A 10,326-nucleotide genomic window follows, 5' to 3' on the forward strand; every position below is an offset into this window, starting at 1 on the left:
TTTTGCTACCATTTTTACCAAAAAGGATTTAATATTTTCCGCTTTATTCACCTTCTTAAATACATCCGTTTGCAAGAGAGTGTAAAAAATCGAATGCCACTAGTGAGCAAACCTTTAATATAATAATTGAATCATGGTTTAACGCTATCGGGATTGCCCTGCACTCTCAATAAAAGCTGAATTATCAATTTAGATGGAAAAGAAAAATTATTTATTTTGCAAGTTATTCCAATTATTGAGAAAAATCGTTTAGTGAGGCTTACTGAGGCTGAACATTGATATCAAACGTAAGATATTCAAGAGTGCTAAACAGTAAATTAAAGAGTTGAAATGAATTAAAATATAATAAACGCTACTTATATGGTTTTGAAAAGAATTTCGTAGTTATTACGAGCATCAAGTTATGTTTTTTTTATTTCTTATTTTTATTTATTAATTTACCTCTCTTATTTATGTATTTATTTTTCTTATTTTTATACTTTTAGATGAATAGAGAAGATAGAAAACTTCTTTCTTTCTTTAGATAGATAGAGAAGATAGAAAACTTCTTTCAGCACATATTATCGCTCCCAGTTGGACCATTGGGCGGAAACAAAGACTCTCCAACGATTTTTGTCAGCCACTAAATGTCTGATTTCGACCGTATGAATATTAATGCAAAAATATTTATTTGGTTCCTCGGCGATGCTACGACTACTAACATGTCGGTCAACTTCGAATATTTCTCTGATTTTATCCACATTTTCGACATTATCGAAACTTCCTTGAACATCAAAAGTGCCTGAACGGAATCGATGAAACCAAAATAGCATGTAATTAGCTGTTACAGCATCGGCACCATAAACACCATTCGCAATTTCAGCGGCCTGACTTGCATTTTCGCCTTTATCAAAGAAAAATTGTAAAATGTACCGAATTTTTCTTTTTTCATTGTTACTCACCTCACCTGTAACTCACAACTGAATGGAACAAATAAAAAAAAAGACAGCAAAAGTTTGTTTTTAGTGTGTAATATCACCTTGACAACGAGCACAAACTTTAAATGGTTTGATCGATACTTTAGGATATATCGATCACTACAGCCAATTGCCGCGAAAGTAATAGACATCCATTCTATGTTCTTGCCCCGCATTAGTTAGAATCCAAATGAAATGCTTAGGAGCTCTACAATAATAGAGGTTAGAATGTATCTTGGAGTTGCAGCTTCAGAGCCTATTTAGATTCGCAAAAGACGCAGGCTTATTACAAGAAGTCTACTACAAGGAAACGTAAGGGTCAAGCTAAGGACCAATAGGTCTATGTGATGGCTTTTAGCCAGCCAAGGCATTCTAACCTAACTTAATGGATGTCTTTTTCCCCCAACCTAATATAATTCGTTTAAGAATTATTTAATATGTTACTATATGGCCCAGCGGTGTGAGGTTAAGAAAGCTCTTGTTGTTGTTATTGAAGTGGTTGAATATTTCTATTGAAATAATCCTAATTAGCGATCAGCACCGTTTTACTACGACTGTCCTCGTGTGATAATGACTTGCTTTATTTTTTATTTATTTTTTTTATTCTAAGTCAGACCCATTTTGTGAGATCCAAGTATAGCAGCAAATTCTTTATCTCGATGTCTGAAATGAGATCTCATTAATTTGTTGTAAGAAAGGCTTACCGAAAGAGCGAAGTCGTGCTCTAACTAGCCTTGGACATTCACATAGGTAGTGGAAAATACTTTCCTTCACCACTTCCGCTTGACAGCTTCTGCAGATGCGATTGAGGTGGAGGTTGAGTCTGGCTGCGTGATACCCTACCTTCCAATGACCTGTAAGGGTTGCAGTGATGCGCGAAATGTTTGGTCGAAAGCATCCTAACAGGTGATTCCTCCTTTGGATTTTGTACGACGGCAATGTGTTTTTTGTTGTAATACATGTAGTTAATTGCTTCCACCTTCTTTCGGCTAGAGCATAATAGTTTAATGCAATTATTGCTTTTATTGTGTTCGAGTGGGGTGGAGACTGCCACCGCCTCTGCTATGTCTAGTGTCGAACCTTTTCTTACTAGCTTATCCGATATCACATTACCCCGTATGGTTCTTATGACCGGGAATCCATATCCGAGTAGTTTCAAGTCAATGACTTAGCAATCCTAGTTCCTCTCTACACTGTAAGAAGAGTTGGAATCTAAGAAAGCTATTGCTTAGAACTCTTTTGGAATAGAGTTACCTACTAATTATTGCTTTTAAAGAATTTAAGGTAGAATGACTGAATTAAAATGATATTTTAAAATTATGAATGATATTTTTAAATTATTTAGTTTTAGTATGGCGTTCAACACAGCCAACCAAAAAAAACTGTATCACTGTAAAATATTATATTTTAAAGAAACTTGTTGCCCTTAAATAAATTTTCTATTCTGATACCAATAAAAAAATGTGCACTTTAAACGTACCAAAAATTATTTTGGCGCTTTCTTAGCACGCATTTACCCCTTGCGGGGAGTAGTTTGTAAAATCAGTAGATTTTTCGTACAAATGCATTTATATCTGAAATATTAATGACATATTTAGCATTAAGATGACTGAGGTGATTATAATGCCGAAACAACAATGAATTAAGAACAACAAAACACGTCATCCGCTCCTAGGGCAAACAAAGTGCATGACGTGTCTCAAACGTCAAATTGACATTGCTGGCATTTCGTAACAAATTTATTCATCATCTAAAACACTTATTGCAAACCAGACAAGACAATTTTAAATATTTTCCTTAATGAGTTAGGACAGTCAGAGGCCCAAAAAAAAGGTGTTCAATAATTTTTTTTGCTAGTCAATTGCTTTATTTTACAAAAATAAAAACATAGCATTAATACATCATGTTTCGACTTGACTTTAGCAAAATTAAAAAAAAAAAGTTAATAATAAAAGTTATCGATGTTTGTGTGGAGCCCGTTTCTCCAGAAGTCCCTTGCAGTGATCAGCACAAGTCCTTGAAGATTCATCTAAAATCAATCGGGCAAGAGAAATTAGTTTTATTAATAGATAATATTGTGCCTGGTCGAAGCTTTGTTTTTCAAAATTAACAATATGGCGGCCTCAGGAAATATTTTTCAGATTTTCGAGAAAAAAGTCGACAATTAATTGTTAAAAAAAACGAAATTTTTGAATAAAAAAACATTCCTTCGATCAGGCACGAGTTTTTTATGTTTTTCAAAAGCAGTGTTTTTAAGTTACACTGATCACCAGTTCAAAAAACATATTTTTGAGAAAAACGCATTTTAAGGTTTGGTATTTGCTACGGAGCGCCCGAGCGCCCTTTGTTAATTGTTGAATAACTCGAAAAGTATTGTCGGATTCATAGATATTATACTTTAAGGAAATGCAAAAAAAATCAAATTTTTTGAAAATTCGGACTATCCCTAACCTCTTAAAGAGATTTTCCTCACAACGGACCCATTTCGTGGTCTAAGTGACATTGCTGCCCCTATGTGCGATGCGGCTGCCAAACCTAAGCTAACCTATCAAGATGTAGCAGCACTTGGCAGGAATTTGCTAGTTATTACTAATTGTAACATGGAAGTAAATTTTTTTCGCACACTGTCATTTTGTATGTATTAGTTTATGCTTATTGCTTTAAATTTGAATTATTGTTCTATTTCTACTTAACATTAACTTGATACTAAACGTTACAAAATATATAATATATACAGTGTACAGCAGAAGTCTAATACCCTCCTTTTTCTATTAAAAATTAAATAAATCCAATTGTTCTCGTGTGATATATAAGAAAATATAAATCTTAAACTATGTATCTCGTCATCAAATAAGAACAAAAAAACTATGGAAAATCTGAAAATTCGCACAGCAAAAGTGTTGATACCTCGCAATAAAATATTTATGTATGAACAATTTTAATAACAATTTGAGAAAAATTACATTTAATATCTTGTAGGATATCCTCGTTCATGCGTGAAGTCCGTATTGTTGTACGGAAGCGAAACATGGCTGGTCTCTAACACCATCACACCTCCGCCTCATCAGCAGAATATTCTGGCCAAACACCATCAGTAACGACGCACTGTGGAAATTAACGAATGAGGAACCCATCCTTAGGCAAATCAAATGCAGAAAGTGGCGATGGATAGGTCACACATTGAGAAAACCATCAGATAGCATCACAAGAATGGCTCTGGACTGAAACCAGCAAGAAGCAAAAGTCGCTGTGGGCCAAAAAACACTTGGAGAAGGTCGATGCTGCGCGAACTAGCAGATGTCGAAATCTCACCGTGTACGATGGAAGAGCCCTTTCGAGGCCCTATGCTCCCGAGAGGAGAGAGCAAGGAATAAAAAAAAAGGATATCCTCGTAATCGAATAACCTCTTTTAGTCGGTCAGGCATTGAGTGAATAAAGTCTTTTGCATTTTTCGAATTTATATTTGGCCATCCGACTTGGAGCTTAAAAGCTTGCTGTTGATTTTTGGAAGTTATGTAGTGTTTCCTTAATCGAATTTACAAATAATCCCATAAATCTCTATTGGATTTCATGTTGTTGTTGTTGTAGCAGTAACTTTGGATTGGATTTCATATCTGCGCTCTGTGGAGGCGTTGATAACAAATGAGGTACTTTACGTATTAGCCACATCTTCACTATGTGCGCTTTGTATTTGGGATCGTTGCGCTGCTGGAAATAAAATCCATCAGACAATCGTATTTTTTTAAGCGCTTTGTAACAAGTTTTCTTGAAGGATTTTTAAATATACATACTTCTTTTGTCATAATGACGCCTCCACCTCCATGCTTGACCGTTTCAATAGTATTTTTTGGATTTAGTTCTTCATTTCGCTGCGTTCACACTTTAAGTCGCCCATCACATCCGCAAATATTATATTTCGATTCGTCGGCGAAAATTACTTTGTACCAGAAGTCAAATTCTTTGCGTTGATGAGTTGAGGTAAATTTGAGCCTTTTACAGTCTGTGTCAGACAAAAGGAACCGTGATTATTCATGAAGCATAAAATATATCTATTTAAAATTTGTTTTTGTTATGGACAAAACTACGAGTCGCAATTACTCAATAAGCCGCGTAGTCTTCATCGTTGTCGAGTATAGCCTGGCATCTTCGTCATGCTTTGAGTCAGCTTTTCTGCGTAGCTCGTCGACAAACAGGACTAGATTTTGCTAACTTGACGCGCGAGTTGCTTTAAATCACGGAATGGCCTTCCGGCAAAATGCGTTTTCATAGTTCAACACACATTTTCAATGGTGCTTGGCGTAGTCACAAAGAAGGGTCCCGCTAAAAAGGTTGGGCGATCACTTTATCCTGCTTTTTTGTCGTCACTCAAGCTGCGCTCGGAAAAGTCATCAACATTTTAGTACCCTTTATACCGCTGATTCCACATCACAACAAACTTGTTTTGGCCCTTTCGAATGCGTGCATAAAAATAAGGCCTCAAAACGATTCGCGTACTTCTCACTCATTTTTGTTTGGTTGCGTCGTAACCCTTGAGTGGGACTATTATGCAGCAAAAAGCAGAACGAAATATATCTTGAAGTTACAAGAAAAAAAACGGTTCTTTTTTTCTGACACAGACTGTATTTCTATTAGTATGACTGACAAATGGCTTTTTTCTAGCAATACATGTCTTATATCCATTTCTCTTAATAGACCTTAGCACTGTATCCAATGAAACAATGGTGTTTAGAAATGCTTGCAATACAGTAGCCACTTTCGAAAGGATTTTTTTCTATTGTTCTCTTCGTAAGGCGTTCAACTCTCTCAGTTAACTTCCTAGGGCGGTCTGATCTCTTGTGATTTTCGATACTTTTCTCCTTTTTGAATATTTGTGTCATCTTTCGCACTGCTCCTGTAGTCCTGCTGATGGTTTTCCCGATTTCTGGGTATGATTTTCCATCTTCATGCAGGCGTACAAAAAATGTTTCTCTCCTCTAATGTCAAATTTTCTATTTTTTTAATAGCGGTCGCCCCTCGGCAGGCAATGGCAAACCTCGGAGTGTATTTCTGCCATGAAAAAGCTCCTCATAAAAATATGTAACTGCCGTTCGGAGTCGGCTTAAAACTGTAGGTCCCTCCATTTGTGGAACAACATCAAGACGCACACTACTAATAGGAGGAGGAGCTCTGCCAAATACCCAAAAAAGGGTGTACGCGCCAATTATATCTATACTATAAAGGTGAATGTCTGTCCGTTGTCCGCGCATCACTACGAAATGACGACACCAAATGACGTAAAAATTTGTATAGATTCATATTTTCACCCAATGAAGGTTATAGGCATGTTTTTATGATGGAACTCCCTTCCCACAGCCCCCAGGCCGCGCCACCACTCTCATTCATCACTAATAATCGAATATTTGCTTAAATTTAATCTAAAAAACCTTAGTTTTTCCCATTTCCCACTATTTATAGCACACTCTAGACTTCATACTCCGCATAAGCTGTTCAACTATGACCCAAATGCAAAGTTCAAAAACGGTTTGAGATAGAATATTAATAAAAATAATTGGCTTGATATTTCCAATCAGATTGTTTTGATGTTATTCAAGGAGGCATAGCAACGGATGCCGGGTATTGTAATATTACGAAATTATTGTTTGTAATTCTTTTATATACAAATCCTAAATCCCTCAAAACTACTCCTATGCGAGCGGGGCCGCGGGTTAAAGCTAGTATATACAGTAGGGAGCAAAAGTGTTTCCATAGTTAACATTATCAACTTTGTGGGCCAATAAAATGCAAACGAATGAAGCAAATCAAAAAAACTTTTTGTTCTAATAATATGTCTTTAAACCTCAACAAATTGCCGTATATGATAAAAACAAAACAGAATCAGTAAAATATTCAAACAAAATAAACCAAAACAACTCCCATGTGTACAATTTTGCACTTTCCGTTATTCTTACTTTTGTTTGATTTCTTAATTCTCTTTTCAGCAATAGACATGCAGTTTTACCGTTATGTGTTTTGTTTGTTCATTCTTCGCAAATATGATCCAGAAAATCACGTGTTTCTTATTATTCGAAGCAGATTTGTTGATTTTAGTAATTAGTCTATAAAGTACCGCGAAAAAATGATGAAGCTTTCGTCTGATGTCGAAGATAGTATTATTAGCCTAACTGAAAGTGGCTGTTCGACTCGTGCTATTGCAGATCAGCTTAAGATTTCCCATTCAGCGGTGTCCAAGGTCCAAAAAAGACGAAATGTTGCACCCAAAAACATTATTAAAGGCCGTAAACGCCTCTTAAAAGACTCTGACGCCAGAATAATGATGTCGAAAATGAGATCTGATAAGTTCCTAACACCAAAGAAGGCATCTATAGACATAGGAAAAGACGTGAGTTGGTGGACAGCTAGAAGAGCACTGGCTAAGATTGGGTATGTGGCAAGTATGAAAAAAAATTATCCAGCTCTATCCGAGAAGAATGTCAAGGCTCGATTGAAATTTGCCCGGGAACACAGAAACTGGAATCTAGATGACTGGAAACGTGTTATCTGGTCAGATGAATCCAAGTTCAACCGTTTTCAGTCGGATGGCAAGCAATACTATTGGCATAGGCCCGGCGACAACCTTCAAAAACACCATGTGAAGCAAACCGTCAAGCATGGAGGAGGCAATGTCAAAGTTTGGGGATGCTTTACTTGGTGGCACATTGGATCATCACAAAATTGATGGTATAATGTTAAAAGAAGACTACCGAAATATTTTGCAAACCCAACTATCAAATTTTCTGGACAAGTGTGCATCTCCCGAAGAGGAAATTACTTTTCAACAAGATGGGGACCCGAAGCACACTGCCAAAATTGTCCCCGAATGGTTAAAAAGCCAAAATTTTAAGTTGATGGAGTGGCCAGCTCAAAGTCCCGACCTCAATCCGATTGAGAACCTGTGGTCAATCTTGAAGCGACGGCTCGGGCAATATCAATCAGCGCCATCCAACCTAGACGATCTTTGGAAGCGTGTAGAACTGGAGTGGAACCGAATTCCAAAAGAAACCATAGAGAAGTTGGCCGAGAGTATGCCAAACCTAATAAAAGGTGTAATAGCTAATAAGGGTCTGTGGACAAAATATTAATTTCATTATCAATTGTACACATGCGAGTTGTTTTGGTATTTTTTGTTTGAATATTTTGCTGATTCTGTTTTGTTTTTATCATGTACGGAAATTTGTTAAGAATTAAAGACATATTACTAGAACAAAAGGTTTTTTTGATTTGCTTCATTCGTTTGCATTTTATTGGCCCATAAAGTTGAGAATGTCAACTGTGGAAACAATTTTGCTCCCTACTGTATATAATGCCAATTCTTTGCGAGACATGATTGGACACGTAACAAAGTAAACGAATAAATGAACTTCATCAGTTATACTGAAAATAGTCTGCCAACAAATATTATTTCGAAGCATTGCAAATCAACACTACCGTTATTTCGCACATTGGTTACATCAAAGTGTGAGCGTATCAACACTTTTTCTGTACAATTTTTTTACTTACAGTTACATTTTTGCTTGCCGTGTTTGATGCAGCAAACAAAGTTGATTATTTCTTTTCTTTTATTACGAATGAGTGCAAAGTGTATTATTCATATATTAATAAAGTTGTGCAGAATCTATAATAATTAAAAATTAATTAATATTTTTTCAGAATCCATAAAATTTGTTACAATTATATTTAGAAATGTTAGGGTATCAATATTTATGTTGTGTACTGTACAGCTGTATATGTTTAATAAAATTTGTATTTCTTGTAAGATACATTCATACACACACTACATATACATATACAAGAATAAAAAAATTCCACTTCGCAATCATTAATTAATATCCGAACATATTATAACTCCCTGCCATTTTCAAATACACAAATGCAGCGCATAACTGCACTAATAACAGAGAGAGAGAGAGAGAAAAAATAGAAAAATGCTTAAAAATTATGGCTTAATATCAAAATGGGGGAAAATAAGGAATTAGAATATTTTCCTTAAATTTTAAGAAAAAAAAAAAATGAAACGTAATAATTGAAACTATAAAAAGTGGAACTAAAAATAGATAAGAAGCATTTGAAATAAAAATTGTAATAATAAAAAAAAAAAATAATTACCAACAACATAGGACTTAGAGACACTAAGAAATATGGGCATTTTAAAATAAAAAATTTACAAAATTATGTTGCATTGAAAAAAGCATTTCAAATACATCACAAAAAAAATTACTTAACATCAATAAAAAATAAAATAATTAAAGTGATAAAACATAATAGTCACGGGTTTAAATATACTTTTTCAGTTGTTGTAAAATTTCTTAAAATACTACTATTTGCCAATACTACCCAAAATCCATGAAAAAATGTGCAGTTTAAAATTAAGCGAAGTGTAAAAATAATTATTGGAAAAAAAAACTCTAAAATATTTCCTTTTTTTGCCTTCCGTAATTGTGCTATTTATGTGTATTCATTATGTATTTTGATTAATGTCACAAGTATATAAATGCAACACTACGATACATACATAAAAAATACGGAAATTAAATTAAAAAGTAATAAAAAGTATACAAAATGTAAAATTTAAATATTTTTCCTTCAATATTGAAAATTGTCAAATAATATTGTAAATGCCTAGAAAGACAGAGAGAGTGAGCGAGAAGGAGAGCGTAAGCGGTAGAGAGTGCGACAGAGGGAGAGATAGAGAGAGTGAGCGAGAAGGACTGAACGAGAGGCAGAGAGATAAAATCCTTGATCTGAAAGAGATAAAATCCTTAATATGCCTCTATTTGTTTTTTTTTGGTAGGTGAGGTAGGGCTCAAAACGCCTTTACACTTATAGCGACCGTTGTTTACTGCGTCGAGTGGTGTGGCCACTAAAACGTGGTTTTCTTCTTGTTCCTTCCCTTCTCGTCTTCTGGGGAAATTCCCGTTTCCGCGACTACTTTCTGCATTACTTGGGGAGGGCGCAGAACGACGTCTATGAAATGGACCAATTCTATTCACCCAAGACTGGGTCCATCATGGATGTAGCCAGGTTCATGATATAGGCTCATCGTCTTAAGTTTCTAGTTGTGAGGCTATGCTTTGTTGTATGATACTACGCCTTCAACGTATCTTTTAACCGCATTCTAGTTACACGCGCGTTCAAGCATCTCGCCAATTACATTGTTTAGCGCGATGCCCCTCAGAGCATCTCTTTCCTGTCGCAACTAAAGAACGTGTGTTTGGCGTCATCTTTCGGTGCTTCGCAGGCTTATATAACTAAAAACTAAAACGCGACATTTACAAGAAGGGTTCCAATGACCCTTTTTTAGAGTTAAGCTTCTGAAAACACTGGCAGATAATGA

This window comes from Anastrepha ludens, chromosome 3 (genome assembly GCF_028408465.1).
Source record: "Anastrepha ludens isolate Willacy chromosome 3, idAnaLude1.1, whole genome shotgun sequence".
NCBI lineage: Eukaryota > Metazoa > Arthropoda > Insecta > Diptera > Tephritidae > Anastrepha > Anastrepha ludens.